Here is a 20,614-nt window from a genome sequence, read left to right as displayed (position 1 = left end):
CAATATTCTGTAAGTGTCCACCACTGACAGTTTTTTTATATCCTTCCCCATATTTTTCCTCTGCATATTTCAATATTCACATATTCCAATTCCTCATTTAAAAAGCAAAATATAACCAGGAGCAGTGGCTCACACCTGTAATCATAGCTACTCCAGAGGCAGAGATCAGGAGGATCCCGTTAGAGGCCAGCATAGGCAAAAAGTCAGTTTTGGGGTTTTTTTAATTAAAAAAAAAAAAGGTGGGCACGGTGGTATGTGTTGTCATCTCAGTTACGCAGGAAAGCACAAAGAGAAGGATTGCAGCACAGGCCAGCCTGGGTGTAAATAGGAAACTCTGTTTGAAAAGTAACCAAAGCTAAACAGGCTGGGAATGTGGTTCAATTGGCAAAGTGTTCACCTAGCAAGCATGAGGCTGAGTTCAAATGCCAGGACTGCCAAAAATAAATAAATAGCCATAAATAAGCTGGGCTTGTAAATAGCCTGTAGTCCCAGCTCTTGGGAGACTGAGGCAGGAGGACTGTGAGTTTGAGACCAACCTGGACTACATAGAGAGTTCCTGTCTCAAAAACAAAAATGAAATAAAACAAAAACAAAAAGCAATTAATACAGATACTTGGGAGGTGGAGGTAGGGACAATCAAAATTTAAGGCCACCCCAAGCACAAAGTTAGTGAGACCCCATCTCAACAAATAAGCCAGACATGGTGGTTTGAAATCTATGTATGCAGGAAGCATACATAGAAGGAGCACAGTCTGAGGCCACCCCAGGAAAAAAAGCATGGGACCCTATCTGAGAAATAACCTAAAACAAAAAGCCCTGGAAGCCTGGCTCAAGTGGCAGAGTGCCTGCCTAGCAAGTACAAGACCCTGAGTTTAAACCCCAGTACCACCAAAAAAAAAAAAAAAAAGGCAATTAATAGCACACATGCTCAGAGATGAGCCCTGTAAGTGAGTAAGTGAAGTCACTGGTGTAGACTGCTTTCCCCTTAGAGCTGGGGGCAGACAAGTTTTGCAACCATTTCTGTCTGTCTTACCAGCACAATCTACGTACCAGACACTGTGCTGTGGCTTTATTTGCACTCCACCATTTAATCCTCACAACAATTTTATTAGGACTGTTGTGATCTCCACTGCATTGGTGGGGATACTGAGTCACAGAAAGGCTAAGGAATATGTCTGAGGTTGCACACCTGTTAAGAAGAGGAATAGGGATTTGAACCTGGGGTACCTGGCTCTAGAGCCCTCATTCTTAGCTTTCATAGTCTTTGGACTATCAGTGAATCAAGATATTTATAAGTGGCATTAAGTGCACACACAATCCCTTTTGGGGCCCCAGGAAGGTCACCAGAAGGATATAGGTTTTCAGCCTCAAAAGTAGCTGAAATATGAAACCACTGCCTATGCCATCAGTACTGAGAAGATCCAGAGAGAGAAACCTACAGCATTTCACCTTTGAGCCCCATCCCAAAACCCACCAGAGCAAAGGCTCCATTGCACCAGGACAAATTTACAGTGGGCCACAATCACGTCGAACTGTTTCCCCAAATAGATATGTTGAAGTATGAACCCTCAGTATCTCCATATGTGACCTGATTTGGAAACAGTATTCACAGAAGCAAGCAAGTTAAAATGAGGTTTTCAGAGTAAGCCTAATTCATATGATTGATGTCTTTATAAAAAAGGGAAATTTTAGCTGAGCAGTGGTGGCTTACGCCTGTAATCCTAACTACTCAGGAGGCAGAGATTAGGAGGCTCTCAGTTCAAGGCTAGCCCAGGCAAACAGTTTGAGAGACCCTATCTTGAAAATACCCAACACAAAGAAGGACTGGCAGAGTGGCTCAAGTGGTAGAGCATCTACCTAGCAAATGTGAGACTCTGAGTTCAAACCTCAGTACTGCCAAAAAAAAATAAACGGGGATGAGGGGCAGATTTTGACAGAGAAACAAACATACAGTCCAGGAAGGAGGACACCCCAGGAAGATAAAGGCAGGTTGGAGGGATGCATCCATCCACAAGCCAAGGAATGCCACTGATCGCCAGCAAACCACCAGAAGCAAGAAGCAAGGCGTGGAACAGAGTCTCCTTCACAACCCTGAAAAGGAACCACCTTCCCAACACTTTGATTTGAGAGTTCCAACCTCTAAAACTGTGAGACAGTGAATGTCTGCTGTCTAAGCCTCCCGTTTGTGGTGGCACTCTGCTACCACAGATGTTGGGGATTAATAGCACCACTCTTTGCTGACGGATTAGCGGTATGTGATTCTCCTGATAAACATCAGGAGATAGGAAAAGAATGAATGAGTAACTGAGTCAAGGGTAACCACTATATGTCATGGGAGATGAGGGCGGCTTCATTCCATCTCAGCCTCACCCTGCCATCTGGAAAGATGGGTCAGACTGGGGTGAACACAGGGGAGCTGCCGTAGGAGGCAGCCCAGTAGGAGCAAAGAGATAGAGGACAGCAAGTCGACCAGCAGGACTTAAATGCAGGGCTCTGGCAATGAAGAATCAGGATGGCAATGACTTTCAAAAATGAGTATCTTAAAATATGGCACGGTTCCATAGGTCAGAGGTCAACGCAAAGTGCATACATTAAGTAGGTGCTCTTCCATGAGTATTGTGCCTGTGACACTGTGCCACGTGTGGGTATAACTCCTGAAACCCCAACAACAGTATGCTGAGGTCTCAGCCAGACTTCATTTTTGATGACAGCAATAGTAAATTTGACTTTTCAATTACCGTCACCTTTCAGTTTGGCTGAGTGATTTTTTCAAATAATCCTCGATTAAACTCCTCCAAATACCTTGAATAAGGGACCAAGGTTTTTATTAAGTGACCTCAGCTATGTGGATAACAGTCACTTAATTTCACAGACATGCAAGTAGCAAACATACAGCACTGCCGTATCTAATACTATCAGAGAACTTTGTAAGGAAATCGATATTTCCACTAGAACCTTGCTAAAGTCCTCCTCCTGGCAAAGAGAACAAAGGTAAAACCCAAACCTCAAAAAGGACTTTTTCAGCTTGTTATGGTGGTACACATCTACAACCCCAGCACTCGGGAGGCTGAGGAAGGAGGATCTTCAGTCCAAGGCCAGCCTGGGCTGTATAACAACTTCAAGGCCAATGTGAACAAAACCCTGTCCCCAAAAACTGAGAACCGAAAGACAGAGAGAGAGAGAGAGAGGGATTTAAAAAAAAAAAAAAATTCCCTGTATAGCTATCTTAAACAAACAGAAATGTCTTTTTCTTTTTTTTTTTTACAAAATCAGAGAACAGGAGGGCAGAACAGGTCTAAGTGGGGGGTTGGTACCAGTGGGAGGGGGAGGATGTAGGAGGGTGAATATGGTGCAAATACTGTGTACACATGTAAATAAATGGAAAAATGAGACCTGTTGAAACTACTCCAGGAATGGGGGGAGAGAAGGATAAAGGAGAGTGGTGGAGGGGTGAATTCAAGTATGATATATTTGATATATTGAAAGAATTTTGGTAAGTGCTACAATGTACCTCCAGCACAACAATAAAAAAAAAAAAAGAAAGAAAGAAAAAATAATGGATGCCAACTCTCAGTTTGGAGCTTTAGATATCTTCTTGTGTATGCTTCAGTCTCTCTGTAATCACCATCTGTTTTATTCAATTCTGACTGCCCAGTTATACTGCTAATTTAAGGAATATTTACCTTAGCTTTCGTCAATATTTGATATTTCTAGTAAATGTTATACTATTATACTGCTTAAACATTTAGCAAGCAGTTAAAATTGAGTCCTTACCTCATTTAATATTTATCTTTGAGCAGACCTGGTACAGCATGTAGATTGTCATAGCAGAATTCAGAACTTATTTCTAGTCTCTTAAGCAAAAGCCATTCTGCACACCTGGACAGGTGTTGAGCAAAGCAGTTCAACAAAGAGGAAGCAGCCTGTATAAAACCAGGAAACGTGTTTAATAATGACCCAGCTACAAACGTTGTTAGAACAGCCTCGCTAATCTTCCATTCAAATTATAAACTAGCCTAATCTTGAAGAAAATGCCAAGTGTAATTCACAGCAATCTAAGACACTGAATAATTCCTTGTGTTCCACATTTCCTTTTTTTTCCACATTTCTTTTTCATTGGACAAAATTTCTCCTATTGTCGCTTAATTCAACTACTGTGTGGCCAAAGCAGAAGATAAAAGGTGGGAAAGGAAAGGTAAGACTTCCTTGATAGCTTCCAATCCCACTGAGAAAGACAGTCGAGAAAGAAGCCCTCCTGAGTAGCCTGTGCGTTTGTAACCCAAAAGTTGTTTGTTCATCGTGCAAATATTTACGGAGCATCTACTTATGCCAGGCACCACGTCCACTGCTGAGGCATGATGGGGAACAAGACAGACCAGATTCTTGTTGCCTTGGGGAGAGACAGAAAATAGGCAAATAAACAAGAAAATTTTCAGATGCTAATCATTACAGGAAACTTTAAATCAGATAATTTGATAGAGAGTATCTGGCATACTCTGGATTCAGGTCAAAGAAGACCTTTCTGAGGAGGTAACGCTAAGTCTGAAAGAGTAGAAGAATCCAGCCTTAGAAAATTGGAGAGAAGAGCAGCCTCAGCAGAGGACATAGTTAGTGCAAAGGTCCTGGGGCAGAACAGAATTGGCAGCTTCTGGAGATAGAACGTCCATTTCCTCCTCAAAATGGGCACAGTGATCATGTATAATTTTATAATAAGGAAAAAAGATATCTGGGGAAAGTTCATATCCTTTAATTCTGGCATCGATCTTAATGAAATGCTGAGTGTAGAAAGAAAAATTAGACACAATGATAGTCATAGCAGTATCTCTAAAAATAGTGAGAAAAGCCAGACACAGTGATGCATGCTTCTAATTCCAGCACTCTGGAGGCTGAGGCAGGGAGATCATGAGTTCAAGACCAGCCTGGGCAACTTGGCAAGACCCTGTTTCAAAATTTAAAAAATTTTTTAAAACGGTGGGAGTTTAGCTCAGTGGTAAAACACCTGCCTAGCATACAAAAGACCCTGGGTTCAATCATCAGTATGGGGCGGGGGGGGGGGGGTGAAGAAAGTAAAAAAGAATAGAATCAATCTGAAAGTCCAACCACAGGCAAGTGACTTGTGTACATCGTAGCACATCCATTTGTTGGGGATTATACAATCAATAAAGTTATCACGACTTTTGAGATAGTGGTAAATGAAAATAGAACAAAATTGATGATCTCATTCGTACAGAAATAAAACAGAACAAATAAAAGTAAATATAGAAATATTTTAAATGATTATGTTTGGGGGCAAATTATCTTCTATCTGTTCCCTATCTTCCAAATTTCCTTTAGTGCACATGAATTACACTCATGATTTTTTTTAAAAAATGAGCCTCTCAGGGGAGAAATGACCCAAGCATTGTATGCGCATATGAATAATAAAACAATAAATTTTTTTAAAAGTGAGCCTTTCAATAAAATTGCCCTTTCTCTGCTCCCTGCTTTGGCATTCCCAAAATGCTTCCTCCACCCATCCTTTGCCTTAACCCTTGCAGAAACAGACACGCCTCGGTGACTCAGGGAATGCCAACGGCCTGCGTGTGGCGTCAATCAGTGGCTACGGACATGACCCAAAATGGGCTTGGCTATCTTTCCACAGACTGCCCAGGGTGGTTATTACCTCTGTGACACATGGGAGGAGAACGAAGGGCAAGGGTGATGGGGAGAAGATTCTGATATCAAGGTGGGAGTGAGACTCCAGTAGGCAGGGACACTGCAGAGACGGGGACAAGTGGAAAGCCAGCTGTGGCTGTGTGTCTAGAATTCAGGATCCCAAGAAAACCCAGGTTTGGAGAGTAACTCAGATCAGATTCCCCAAAGAGGAGATTTCCAGGATTTGTTGGTGCTGTGGGTTGAATTGTGCCCCCAAAATGCGGTTTGAAGTCCTATCTCCTATACCTGTGAAGGTGGCCTCTTTTGGAAATAGGGTATTTGCAGAGATAGGTAAAGCGAGTTCATACAGAGGAAGGTGGACTGCTGTGGGTGGACTACTCTAAGTCTAGTATGAATGGGATCCTTGTAAGAAGAGGGAAATGTGGACACAGACATACATACAAGAAGAATGCCACTTGACAGAGGGCAGCAGAGATGGGAGCAGTGCATCCGGAAGCTGCAGCATGCCAAGGATTGCCGATCTTAGCAGGAGCCAGAACAAGCATGGGATGAGAGCTGCCCCAGAGCTCGCTGAGGACACAGGGTCCTGCCAGCGACCTGATTTCAGACCACTGACCTACAGAAGGGGGACAAGTTAATTCTGTTGTTTGAAACCACCAAGTGTGTGAGACTTTGTTACAACATCCTTAGGAAACGAATAAGGTTGTGTATGAGTCTCAAGAATTAGTGAGGAAAGAAGGGAAGCACAACTGGGCAGAGGGAGAAACCGAAGGGTGATGCCATTGAAATAACAGGCTCAGCCCACAAAGAGTTCTAAATTGGGAAGACACTACAGAAATGGCCCAAATGACTAGGCACCCATAGCTCATGCCTGTAATCCTAGCTACTTGAGAGTCTGAGATCAGGAGGATCAAGGTTCAAGGCTAGCCCAGGCAAATAGCCCATGATATCTCCTTCTCCAGAATAACCAGAGCAAACTGGACTGGAGGTGTGGTTCAAATGGTAGAGCACCTGCTTTGCAAGTGCGAAGCCCTAAGTTCAAACCCCAGTCCCACCAAAAAAAAAAAAAAACAGACAAGAAATGTCCCCAATGGAGGCAAGGGTTCTTTGTGTGTCTGGCATGGATCTGTCATTGCACTGGGGCTGTCCCCAGGGAGGGACGAAAGCCTCAAGCTGGGTGAGGCATCTTCCTTCCACTGACACTCTCCAAAGAGGGACTCGGCAGCAAGCCCAGCTGTGAGACATCAGCAGTCAACACTACCTGCAGCTGGGGTAGGGATCTGACCCATGGCCGGATGTGCATGCTGAGTGCTGCTGAGTGGCACACCTCCCCTTACGGGTGGCCATGTTGTCTGAACTTGGGAAGAACCCAGGGGTCCAGAGACAAAGGGCCTGTTTCTTCAGGGCTAACTGACTCTGGACAGAGAACTGGAGGCTGGGGAGAACCAGAGAGCACAGGAAAGACACACCTGTCTCTGAGAGCATAAACAGACTTTAGTAGGGACCTCTGGTCCCACCCCACAACCCAACATCAGACTCTGTCCAAAACTAGGAAAACCACACAGCCTCTGCTCTGTTGAATGACTCTTTCCCCAAAAGGACAAAGAATTCTCATTTATCAACAGCCAAGACCAGGCTTTCTATGATTCAAATTTCCACTTTGTCAAAGCATTTGCTAGATTTTCTTTTTTGTAGTTTTTCTATGCAACTTTTTCCAACTACACACATTCTCTCCTGCCTCCGGAGCCTGCTGAGGCCCCTTGCTTGGAAGCAACGGGAAATGTGTCTCTCTCCTCCCACATGGCAGCTCTTCAAATATTTGAAGACACGTCTATTTTATTTTTATTTTGAATTTGAGGTCTTGTGCTTGCTAAGCAGGTGCTCTATCACTTGAGACATTCCCCCAGCCCCTGAAGGGGCTTTTATAGTCTTCCTAAATGTTCTGAGCCAGATATCGCCAGCACTAGAGAAGCTCTGAGCTCCTGTTCAGCTACACAATCCAGTTACACTAGGAGAGTCCTTAATTATCTTCCTATGACATTGTCTGAAAGATTTCTGAAATTATACATTTGTTAAGCGCTTGTTTGGGACCAGGCCCTTTGCTAGGTTCTGAGGCTAGAACAATAAACTAGGAAGTGCCTGCTGTGAGTTCACCTTCTAGAGGTGAAAAGATAAGAAAAACTCTCAGAAACCACAGGTGCAAGAAAAGGGAAGTGGAGTGGAGAGCAAAGAGCACTGAACATAGAGTTGTACCGTGTTAATTGGAATCCCATCTCGACCATTCACTGCTGTTTCTCTCTCTTAGTTCTTTTGTCCATCAGAAGGGGATAATAACCAAGCCTACCTCATATCATGTTCATGAGGAATTAAACAGGTTAATATAGATGAAGCTCTTAAAAAGGTGCTTGTCATATAGTAAGGATGCAGTGAGAGTTACTTATGTTCGTTATCATTATTATCCCTGAGAAATCAAAGATTCTATGGGAAAGAGGAGCATCACAGATTATGTTCAGAATTCTCTCTGAGCCCTAACTGGCAGACAGGACCACTGATGGAGTTAAAGAACTCAGAATAAGACAGCTAGATATAGATTTCTGAAGCCCAGAGGAAAGGTGTGACTTGGAGTGAGAAATTTTCATAACATTTCAAGATTTCTAGCCACGCTTTTCTTGAACACTCTCCATGTTCTTAGCCTCTAAAAATAAAGTGCTCAGCACTGGCCACAGCACCACGGATGTGGTCAACCCAGCCCAGGGCACAAATGCAGATAGGAAGGCGGGGGCAGTTCTCCCTGCGGCCCAAGAGAGCAATCACCTACAGTGGCTGGGCTGTACTATGCGCTGGGAAGACCAAAGAAGCATTCGTGCCACCCCAGCCCTGAAGGAGTTTACTACCAGTAAATCAGTTATTGCTGAGATGGGTGTAAAGCGCTCTCCACACAAAATAAATAAAATGCTTTTAAAAAAAATTAAAATGAATTTAATCTCTGGATGGGGAAGCAAGAAACCCCCATCCACTGGGTGACAGAAACGGGTTTCCCTTACACTTTCCTGGGCTTGCGTCTAGGTTCCAGGGTATCTCCAGATGCAGGAAAAAACAGGTGGTGGAATGAGCTGGCACCTACACGCATGTGCTTCTGCAGGGAGCGCGTCTCTGGTCCTCCATGACAGCTGCACACCAGCATCTGCTGAACCATCCTGCTATGCCTCTCCCACACACAGGGCCTTTCATTTCTCGGTCTTCTTCATCTCCTGAAGAGGTCACAGGGAACGGTTAAGACACCAAGTGAGGCCTGCTTGGCTCAACACATCACAAAGCCATTTCTACCACAGATCCTCCAAGAAAGGCCAAGCCTAGGGAGGACCAGGGTGCAAGGTGGCTGTTTATCAGAGACCCACATTATCAATTCCCTCATCAATTCCTCTCTAAAACAGTTCCCAAAAGTAAAAGAAACACTGGAAAAGAAAAAAGAGAAACACTTCTTATTATTTCCAAATATTATCATGCCTCAAACAATTTACTCCATCTCTGCCCTTGGGAAGCCAAGTGGGGTCACCTTCAAAGCTCGGCTCCAGCAATGTTTTCCCATGTTTTGTTTTGTCTTGAGATACTAGAGTTTGAACTCAGGGCCCTGTGCTTGCTAGGCAGGCTCTCTACCGCTTGAGCCAAGCCCCTAGTCCATTTTGTTTTGGTTATTTTTAAGATAAGGGTCTCACTTTATGCCCAGGCTGGCTAGACCACATTCTTCTATTTATGCTTCCGGCATAGCTGGGGTGCCAGGCGTGTCCCATCACCCCAGCCACTGGTTGAGATGGGAGTCTCACTAACTTTTGCACAGACTGACCTTGAACTACAATCCCCTGATCGCCACCTCCCAAGTATCAAAGATTACAGACTTGAGCCACCATCCCTGGCAATTCCATGTTTTTAGCCTGACCTCTTCACCCCATTGTCAGACTCCTATCTCTGTGGGTTTCCTTCCTTAATTTTTCCTGACACTCAGAACTCAGCACTGTAGCTCATTTGGCACCTCTACCTCCAGTGTCTCCTCGTACAGATGCAGGTAGGAAGGTCAGAATGTTTGCCATAATCCAGGCAAGACATGCTGAAGGCCTAAACATAGGCAGGGCCAGTGTGTGTTCAATCCCTCTCCTTTGGGGGTTGCCAAGGCCACTCCAAGGAGCTGGATGGAAGGCACAATGCCACAATCACAGCCAAGGAATCAGAGAAGCAGGAAGCAGATCAAGAGAGAGTCTGAAAGGATTACTTAGACATTCCTGGTGGCTTGTAGTGAGAGTGTCAAGCAGGCCTAGCAGGTACATCAACTGCATTTAAAGGATTGACGAAGACTAGTCATGGGAATAGAAACAATGCAGAGGAGATAGATTTAGCTACAGAATCTAGTAACCAATAGGTGTGACCAGCAAAAGATCTGATGAATTCCAATTTCATATTGTAGAAGAAGAAACATTTTCCTCTACCCTCTTCTGTTAAGTGACTAGAGCCTATGAACTAAACTCACAAAAAGACAGATTAATAAGATATCTGATATTAATATTTTATGTGTACATAGGCCTTGAGAGAAAAGAAGTAAAGACCCAAAGAGGTGGTTACCGCCAGCAGGTCATATACCATTTTAACAAAGGGCAATAAATTTGTGGAGAATTGGCAAGATAAAGGAAAACAGGTTTGGACTTCTAGAGGTGATAAATTGGGGAAAGGTAAATATGTGGAGGAAACTAATGATAGATGAGGGTTATTTTAATAAAGTTTTTTTCTGTGGGAAGAATTTTAGTATCAATTTTCTGTCTCCAGTGACAAGGTTTGTTTTCCTCCCATTACAAGAGAGGAGAGGATGAATATTTATGTTCTGCTTTTAGGCAGATAAAATGAGGGCCCAGAGCTCGTACCACATTTTTTGCTTCTTAATTACCTTCAGGTCAAAACTGTCCTTACACCATATTTTATTACGGTAGCATACTCTGATCCCCTCCAATATTCAAGTCAGGTTATAGGGGGATTAGGAGGCCATGTTTAAGTTTCTGACTTAGGTCCCAGGTGGGAAGTGGTAGCACTCACTAATGTAAGAAAGAAAGCGGGTGGTAGGAACAGGGAAGAGGACGAGTTCAAGAAGGTATAATAGAGAAAGACAGAAAGCACCAGTTGGAATTTTGGAAGACTTAGACACACACTTAATGAGTGTGATAGCTCTGAGTTCTAGCCAGTTTCACAACTTGGTTTCAAAGAAGATGAAGCTTTTTGGAAATGAGCGGGCCAAGAGCCTGAGGACTGCAGCACTGGATGGTTTGTCTCCATGGACACAGAAGGTGAGCCTCTCCCTTCCTCACATGCTGCTTTTCCTCTTCTAATTCCCCACAGTGATCACCCAGCTTTTGTCTTCTCAACAATCTGTGAACATTCCTTTCACATTACTCAAGTTTCTGATAGAAATACTAAACAGGCCTGAGCCAAATACATTGAACTTGCTTGGGGAGTTCCAAAAATGCTTTTATAGTTGTGAAGTAGTTTGTTTCATATAGTTACGAAGAAATGTCAAGTTGTATTCGGCAGGCTAATCCCTCCCTGCAGTAACTCTCCCATGACAGCTAGATCAGAAGGACGGCAGAGGGAAGTGGCTGAGATATTTATTTTGTGTTCATCTCCTGGATTTTATAATGAATAGGAAAAGCCTCTCTCCTCAAATCTACTGAGCTCTGATCCCTTAAATACTAAAAGACCATGCTTCTCCCAATAACTTATATGCAAAATACAAAAGGCTTGGGATTTCTGGCCAGATGAGTTTTCTGTTGCACTTGGACTTGAAAACTCAAATTTCATGGTAAAGTCCAGGAAGGCAGGGGAACGGAAGGAGAGTCAGGAGAATGGAAGGAGAGGCAAGGAGATAGAATGACAAGGTACTGCTGGTGATAAAAAGACAGAGTTGGCAAGAAGCCTACAAAAATGAAGACAAATTGAGTCAGGCTGGATTCTTGCCCAGGCCCTGCCCTTCTTTGCTCTGTGAATTGAGCAGGTGACTACATGGGAATCGTAAGAGTTTACTTTGCCTCCATTATTGGCTTTTCATGGAACAATGGACGAGACGGTGCCTTATAAATGCTCAATTTATAAATGCTCTTTTAATAAAAAGAGTGCATTCTTTTTATTAGAGAAGTAACTGTTGAGCCTGCCTTTCAAATAATCAGCAGGGCTTTGTAACACATTAACTCTCTGCCCATATTCCTTTCCATAACAAGATCCTCTGAAAGACCTTGTCTGTCTGAAGAGTTGAATCTGGTTCTTCTTTTTTCCCCCCAGTACTGGGGATTGAACTCAGGGCCTGGCACTTGCTAAACAAGTGCTCTAACATTTGAGACACCCCCCACCCCTCAGTCTTTTTGCTTTTTTGTTTATTTTTCAGATAGGGTCTTGCTAACTTTACCTGGACCACCTTTGGTCCTCCTCCCGAGTAGCTGGAACCACAGATGTGCAGGCACTGCTCTATCTGGCCTTTGATTCTGGTTCTGATGACATAGAAAAGACAAACTCAAACTCAGTTCTCTTAATATTCTTTCACAACACAGATCTCTTCTGACACAACGTTAGAGGGTGGGGGAGTTCCCACACACCAAGTAAGTAATCCATTCTGCACCAGCTGGCTGCCTGCAGCCTAGAAGGAGGACTTGCACTCTTTCAACTCACAAGAAGTCCCCCTCAAATCCTTCTTATTCAGTCTCCCCTAGGCCTGTCATGAAGGCAGTCCTCCTCCCAGCTCTCTCTCATCTTTCCCCACACTCCCACTCCTGCCTCCTCCACCCCTTACTTAACTTTTATCCTCTGGATTATTTTTCTGACGTTCCTCTCCTCCCATAATCCAAACAGTTCAATGCAGCCCAGCAGCTCAGCTTTGAAGGTGTGTTAGAGGGAATGTTATGAATACTTAATTTTTCTTCCAGTAATGAAACCAGAAATTTAGGCTACAATCCCAATTCCTGGGGTTCCACATGTCAGGTCCACCCACCTGCCCAAACACAGCAAGTAAACATATGAGTAATTATGAAGGGAAGATTAGTACATGGCACAGGTAGGCTGCAGGGAGGGGCAAATTAACCATCTTCATGGTGCAGACATGTTCTTTAGGTTTGAATAGAGAAAGAATCGGGGTGGGGGGGGTGAAAGGCATTCATTCTTTCCCTGGTGGTAATTTCAGCTATGGGCATAAAGATGTGGTCAACCAGACTTGTCCTTCCAGGAACCCAAGGTAATTGCAGGGGAGAAAGACTCAGTAAAGGAGACAGGTGTAAAATGGAGGCAGGGATGCCAAGCTTTTCTCCTGCTTTTAGTTAATTGATGGACCCAAGGAAGGAGTTAGTGCTTTCTAGTGAAAGCAGTTTCTAAGTAACTGTTACAGTGACACTGAATTTTCCACCTACCTTTGCCCAGAAGCTATCTATGTGTGGTAGCCTGACTCTACAGCAACAGAGATAAAGATCCTGAAGACTGCACCTTCTTTTCTTTCTTTAGCTCCTGGGAGGTACTTGCTGACCCAGGGAAGCCTTGGACTTTCAGAAATTGGGGTCCTAGGGTAGGTTGTTGACTCCACACTGAGGCTTGCTCCCTCTCTCCTCGCCCCATAACCACTGCTCCCCAAGTTTGAGTCTCCAGGCAGGTAAGAAACTCATAAATTGTTCAGTAAAGAATAGCTATTAAGATTATGAATTGCATACTAGAGATTGGGAGGTATTAATGGAAATATGACCCAACTTCTATCTTGCAAAAATTTCAATTCCATCATTCCAGGTGGGTAGAGCCTCCTATGTCCAAGCAATCACAGAACCTTCAATATGGGTGTGACTTCTGGAAAATATGTATGCATGAATGATGTCTTTGAGGTTTGGAAAGGCTGACTGATTGTTTCAAGGACACATATTTGGCTGGGACAAGTAACGGATTTTTCCTTAGCCTTTTGTATCTCCATAAGACCACGTTCAGGTGTTTTCTCGTCTTCAAAAGGTAGCCTTCGCCTTTTGAAATTGTCAAGTGCAAAGTTGTAAAAATTGATCACGCTATAGTTTTGATTTCCCTTAAGATATTTGGGTCATCTCAGGCTGAGGCTACCTAAACAAACCAGTGGCAAGTTGGGTAACAGGACAAAGTGGTCTCCATTCATCCTAAGGATAAACACATAAATAGCTATGTGACAACAGAGGAAAGATTTTTGAGTGTTTTAACAGCATTTTATTAATATATTATATAAAATATTACATTATATATAATATACATATAATATATATTATAATCTATAGATATAGGTATATACATCATGGTAAATGAGTTCTTAAAGAAGCAGAAAGAAGACTCAGAATATAAGTAAAGACATATTGATCAAGAAATCCAAGTGGTTCCATGAAATAAATATAAAAGAAAAGCCAGGTCAGGGTATGACTACAATTTCAAGGAATTAGAGATGAGATCTCCCTGTCTTCTTTGGTCTTTCTGGCTCACCGATAGGTATACTCTCTCATCTCTCATGTCTCTCCCTCTCTCTCTCCCTCTCTCTCACATACACACACACACACACACACACACACACACACACACACACACACACACACAAAGGGTAAATATTCTGAATGCAGCACAAATCACATCAAAGCCCATAACCATTGTATTTCAAGGTGATTCAAGAAGTCTGGCAGCTCTAGCTGAACTTCAGAAGGTTTATTTGAAGAGCTGTTCAAAAGCCACTGGACTTTTCTACTTCTTGACTTTAAACTTGGTTGAAAAGTCCTTTTCTTCTTCCCTCTTGACCCTGAGATGGCAGTCTGTGATGCCATTACTAGTCTGAGACAGTGAACACTGAAGTGCTTTTTAACTGATCAGTGACTGAAATCCACCTGCCGGACTCCTGGGCGTCAGGAAAACACTGCATCAGAAATCTGCCCTCAGAGTGACTCAGAATCAGATCTGGATGAGCACACTTTCCATGGCTTCACGCATGGCAAAACTTCACTCTTCTCAGATCCATCTTTCTGTTTTCTTTTAATTAGTAAACATTCTTAAAGCAGTTTTAGTTTTATAGAAAAATTGAGTAGAATTTGTAGAGTTTCCATTCACTCTCCACTTTTCCCAGCCCTCTGTTTTAATATCTTGCATTGGTGTGGTACATTTGTTACAGTTCTTAATAGCTGCTATAATTATTAACTGAAATCCATAGTCTACATTAGGAGTCACTGCTTGTGTTGTATATTGTATGGACAAACACATAATGACATGTATCCATTATTATAATATCCTACAGGATAGTTTCATTGCCCTAAAAATCCCCTTTGCCCCACAAATCCCCTTTGCCCCACCCATTCATCCTCCCTCCCCATCCCTGGAATCCACTGATCTTTTTCCTACCTTTTTTTTGTGGTGCTGGGGATTGAACCCAGGGCCTAACACTTGCTAGGCAAACACTCTACTACTTAAGTCACACCCCCAGTCTTTTGATTTTTACTTTGCTTTTGAGAAAGGTTCTCACTAACTTTACCCAGGTTGCCTTCAAACTCACCATCCTCCTGCCCGACTTGATCTTTTTCTTACCTATGTAATTTTGCCTTTTCCACACTTTTATATAGCTGGAATCATATCATACATAACTTTTTTTAGATTGGTTTCTTTCATCCAGTAATACCTATATACGTAAGGTTCCTCCATATCTTTTTGCGGTTTGATAGATGTTTTGGATATGAAGTATCCCCCAAAAAGGCTCATGCGTTGAATGAAAGCTTGGTCCCCAGCTGGTGACACTATTCTGGGAAGTGGTGGAAACTTTGGGAGGTGAGGTCTAACTGTAGGAAGGAGGGCACAGGAGCGTTCACCTTTGAAAGTTGTACCTGTTTCCAGTCCCTTCTCCCTCTGCTTCCTGTCCACCATGACAGCAGCCTCCACCACCATGATGTTCTGCTCACCATAGGCCCAGAGTCAATGGAGCCAAAGACTGTAGACTGAAACCTCTGAAAAGGTGACCTAAAACTACAACTCTTTAAGTTGTTCTGTCAGGTACTTTGATCACAGCTATGGAAAGCTAACAAACACATAGCTTATTGCTTTTTTTTTTTTCTTTTTTAGTGCTGAGGACTGAACCCAGGGCCTCAAAACATGCAAAGTGTATGCTTTACCGCTGAGCTGGTTGCTTTACAATAACGATTCATAATGTTCCATTATATGAGTGTATCACAGCTTGTTTATCCATTAATCTATTTATTGAAGGACGTCTTGGCTGCTTCCAGGTTTTGGCAATTATGAATAAAGTATGCATAGGTTCTGGTGTGGAGGTAAGTTTTCAGCTCATTCGGGTGCATTCAGCGAGCACATTGCTGATGGTGCGGTAAGAGAATGGTCACTTTTATAAGAAACTGACAAACTGTCTTGCAAAGTGTCTGTCCCATTTTGCATCCCCACCAGCAATGAAGCATAGATCCTGTGGCCCCACATCGTGGCTAATATTTGGTGTTATCAGTGTTTTGTATTTTATCCATTCCAGTAAGTAGATACATAGTAGTATGTCATCGGTGCTTTAATATGTGTTTTCCTGATAACACACAGTGAAGAGTGTTATTTCTTATGCTTACTTGTCATTTGTTTATCTTTTTTTGGTGAAGTGTCTGTTTGGGTCTTTTGCCCTTTTTTGTTTGTTTTCTTTTTCTTTTTGCCCTTCTTTTTGTTTTTTTTTTTCTTTTTCTTGTTTTCCTATTCTTTTAATGTAGTTATTTGTGTACTTATTATTGAGTGTTAAGAGTTATTGGTATTTTTTGGATGCCAGTTCTTTATTAGATATATGTTTTGCAAATATTCTCTCCCAGCTGTGTTCTGTCTTCTCTTAAAGGCCACTTTATTTTTATAAATTAAATATGTTCTCTATCCTTTCCCCCCACCCCCCATTTCCTTGCAAAAGGTCTTCTCTCTTGTCTGAAAACTGGAAACAAAGGAAGCCTCACTATCAAAATTCTTGAAGGCATTAGGAAGGAAGTCAAACAACCCAAGTGTTGTGAAACAACCTGAGAATCCCAGAGCAAGGGAGAATCTAGTACTAACAGCTACGAGGAAATAAAAGCTGCACCAGTCTCTGCAGAATTAGAATAGAACATCGGGTAAGAACCCGGACTCTGAAAGCAGAGTGTGAACTCTCAGTACTTAGAGTTCAGCTGCCACCTCGCTTTCCTCACAGGGTCGGAGCAAGCTGTGGCTAAATAGCTGATGGGCCAGCTGTTCCTCATCAGTACCTAAACACTGCCTGGGAAAAGGATTAGTAAATCTAATCTGAGAGTTCAAAAGGGATACGGTTCTATATTACAAATAAACTCATTATCTTCCACACTGGCTCATCTCTGGACCTTATTACAGAAATTGATAGTGTTATCTAACACAGCGCAGACTCCCAAAAGATGACACGTGTGACATCAACCACAATCACATGTGCACATCCCCACAGAGGGCTCAGAAAGACCACGAAAGCAATCCAAGGTGTGGAGGGTATAACATGGTGATTCCAAAAGAGAAACCTGCATATCTGTTCCAAACTTTGTCCTCTCACACTTGCCCTGATTGTCCTGTGGAGACAGGACACATAAACTCGTTGGGTAGGTTTTACTTGTTTGTTAGCTTCTCACTATTGCAAAATACATGTCCCAGGAATGGTGTTTTGTCACTCGCTGTCCTGCCTCCTGCCTTGCTGGGGCTCTCTTTATTAGGCACAGTTGAATAGAAGGGAAATAACCCCTTATTATTGTTATTGAGACTGGGTCTTGCTATGTAGCTCAGCCTGGACTAATCTCAAGATGTTCCTGCTTCAAATTCCTGAGTGCTGGGATTACAGGACTGTACCCCCAAACCCAGCTTCTTTTGTACATTTTAATGACAGACTCCTGTAGAATCAATTATACTGGAGCTAGGCTGTTAGGCAAGGCCAAACGAAGTCACCTGACCCCTCCAAAAGGACAGAACTGGCCTTCTGGTGCTTACACAGGTTGTGTTCCTACACTGACTGTATAGAAAGAGGAGGCAAAGTAAACCTACCCCATATACACCTCAGCCCAAGCCCTGTGCTTGGGCTGTATTTTGAATGGGGAGACATGGGATGGGAGGAAAATAAAAAGACAGAATGAAGTCATCTGAAAGATGAACAGCTACCCTCTCAGCCCCCACCTATTTTTTAAAATAAAAATACAACAGGCCTCAGGGTATAGCTCAGTGATAGAGCATCTGCCTTGTGTGCACAAGGCCCTCGGTTCAATACCTATTTTTTAAAAATTAAATTAAACCATAAAATAAATGTAGGAGAGTTCAAAAAAATTCTAATATTTCTTATCATGACGACATCAACTTATTTGTATTTGAATATTGAATGACATACCCATTCCAAAACCTCTCTCTCTCCCTCCCCCTCCCTCCTCCCTACCTCTTTCTCTCTCCCTCACTTGCTGGTGGCTTCAACATTGGTTTGTGGCTGCCATCAATGATCTTAAATGGAAGACCCCTGCTACATTTAGGAAACTATCTAACAACTCCCAAAACCCAAGACTGGCTAGCCCAGTCCTGTGTACTGAAAAAAGACTCCTCCTTGGCTGACATTAATTCTGAACTACTATTTTTACCATCTGTCCTGCTCTTCTATCATAAACTAAATAAACACATGGTGACATGTGTACATTGTTGAGTACATTGTTGCTGAGGGAGAAAGAGTTCCCTGTGGCATTTGCCTTGCCTGTTACTAGATATTTCAAGGTAGCTGGCAAACTGTAAAAGCAAGCCATTTGTTTCTATTAACGATGAATACTACTTGACTACCATGTGTTCCAGCTTCTTCCATTTGATCAGTAAACTGAAATTTTAAGAAAGAAAATTTTCAAACACTTTTAGGATTGGAAAAGTACTTTGCACTCAGCTTTGAAGTTGTAATTTTTTTTTTCCAGAAAGATTTAACCTTTAAATTGCTTTTCATCATGTATGAAAATGGAAGAATGAGATCTATGGAACTATTCCAGGAACGGGTGGCGGGAAGGATAAAGGAGAAAGATGGAGGGGGTGAATTCATCTATGATATATTGTAAGAACTTTTATAAAGGTCACAATGTACCTCCCTGTAATATAATAATGAAAATAAATAAAAAATGAAATGTAAAAATAAATAAATAAAATTAATTGCTTTTCAATTGTTTCCTTCTCCATCCTATTCACAATTCTTCCAATGTAAACTAAAAATTTCCTATCATGGAGCCATGAGCCTCCCAGGCATTCAGAAGGGAAATGTTAGGGCTCTGAAAAAAGCTACCAAAGTATGGTATTTGGACATGCTGAGCATTTGAACTAACAGTTGTTGGAAGGTCTCAGAAGCATACCTCAGAACCAAGGCCTCTCCAAGCTTCTGTTAAAATGGATTTGGGAAGGAAGGGAGGCAGATAAATTTTTACCTTCCATTCTCAACCAGGCACTACAGTCAAAGATCTGGAATAGTTGACCTTGGTAAAAATTCTTACCATCTGTTTACCAGATTTTTGTCAATTATCCCAGGGTCTCATCTGCAGGCTTAGGAATGAACCAGGTATCTTAGCTGCCCCATATTGGGTACCAAAACTGAAATGGCAAAAGAGAAGTGGGGGAGTGATAACTGTCCACACCATTGTAAGGGGCACCACCAATATTCCAACAACAGAAGCAGGAAAGCATACCAAGTTTTTAAATCATAGTTGGGCATGTCAGAGAGCCTTCAGAATAAAGACCCAGAGACACAGGGGGAGATGCCTATTCTATGCTTAAGTTTGATAAAGTAGGGACAGACATGTAGAAATGTAACTGGACCAAAAGGGTAACTTCTAATGCTAATAGACAGTGGGAAAGCCTGGAAAATCCTGTCCAGGTTCTTCTTAGCCTCCCTGTGATAGCATTTCTTCCTCCCAGGAAGAAAGTTCCTCTGAAATGAGAGTCTATGACCTACTATTGGGTCTGGGTAGGTCAGAAAATTTTCTCATGGCTAACTAACTCTTACATGGAAAGGTGAAGGAAGATTCGAGTAATACTTTTAGACTTTGTGACCAACTTTGAGGGGAAAGTGTTCTAGTTTCTATGACTTGCCTTAAGGAAGAGAAATTCTAGTTTCTATGTATTGTGAGCAAGTTATATCAGAAACAGACACATTTGTGTCTTTCCACAATGTCATAATTTATTGAATAACAATAAATCCACAAGCTATGCCTATTTCATTGGCTTTATTTCACCAAGTACTTTTTGTTTGTTTGTTTTGGTGGGACTGGTGTTTGAACTCAGGGCTTCACACTTGCAAAGCAGATGCTCTACCACTTGAACCACACTTTCCATCCATTTTACTCTAGTTATTTTGGGGATGGGGTCTTGCAAATTATTTGCCCTGGCTCGCCTCAAACCACAAAGCCTCCCAATTTCAGCCTCCCAAGTAGGTAGGATTACAGGCACTGGTGTCACCAAGTGCTCTTGGTTTAATGTGGTATTCATGGCCATTAGCAAACAAGTTCTGCATTCCAGTCCAGTTACTAACATTAATTCTCCAATCCGCATTACACAATGATACATAGGTTATAGAATAAAGTGGCTGCAGGGTTCAAAGGGAGCTTGCTGAAGGCAAGTACAGAGTTCATGCAGATGCAAAAAGAGTCACACTGCAGGTGGTTAGGTAAGATATCAACACAACGAACCCCATCATGTAAGTTGTTCAGGAACCAACTGCCAAAGCCCTGGTTCAAGGCACATTAACGGTTAAGGTGCAGAGCTGGTTCCAGGCTTACTGAATCCAGACAAATGTCAATTCACGTAGGCCACGTCAAGCATGGGCTCATGCTTTGCTGAACACTGGATAGTCTATGACAGGCCATTGGGTGCTGTCAACCCCAGTGTTAAGTACCACTCCTTTTATATGATCCAGGTGAAGGGGTTACATCATTCA

At 42.5% G+C, this 20,614-nt stretch overlaps 1 non-coding gene across 1 annotated transcript; it reads left to right on the top strand.

Annotated features, from left to right (window-relative positions):
* The first annotated feature begins 17,644 nt into the window (after window positions 1-17,644).
* LOC141416636 (small nucleolar RNA SNORA51) lies at window positions 17,645-17,775 on the top strand. Its single transcript, XR_012441267.1, has one exon. It is a non-coding gene; the product is annotated as a small nucleolar RNA SNORA51 (small nucleolar RNA).
* The last annotated feature ends 2,839 nt before the right edge of the window (window positions 17,776-20,614 follow it).

Source organism: Castor canadensis, chromosome 1, assembly GCF_047511655.1.
Source record: "Castor canadensis chromosome 1, mCasCan1.hap1v2, whole genome shotgun sequence".
Taxonomy (NCBI): Eukaryota; Metazoa; Chordata; class Mammalia; order Rodentia; family Castoridae; genus Castor; species Castor canadensis.
The sequence above is the reverse complement of the archived record's forward strand: the minus strand, read 5'-3'. Positions and strand labels throughout refer to the sequence as shown.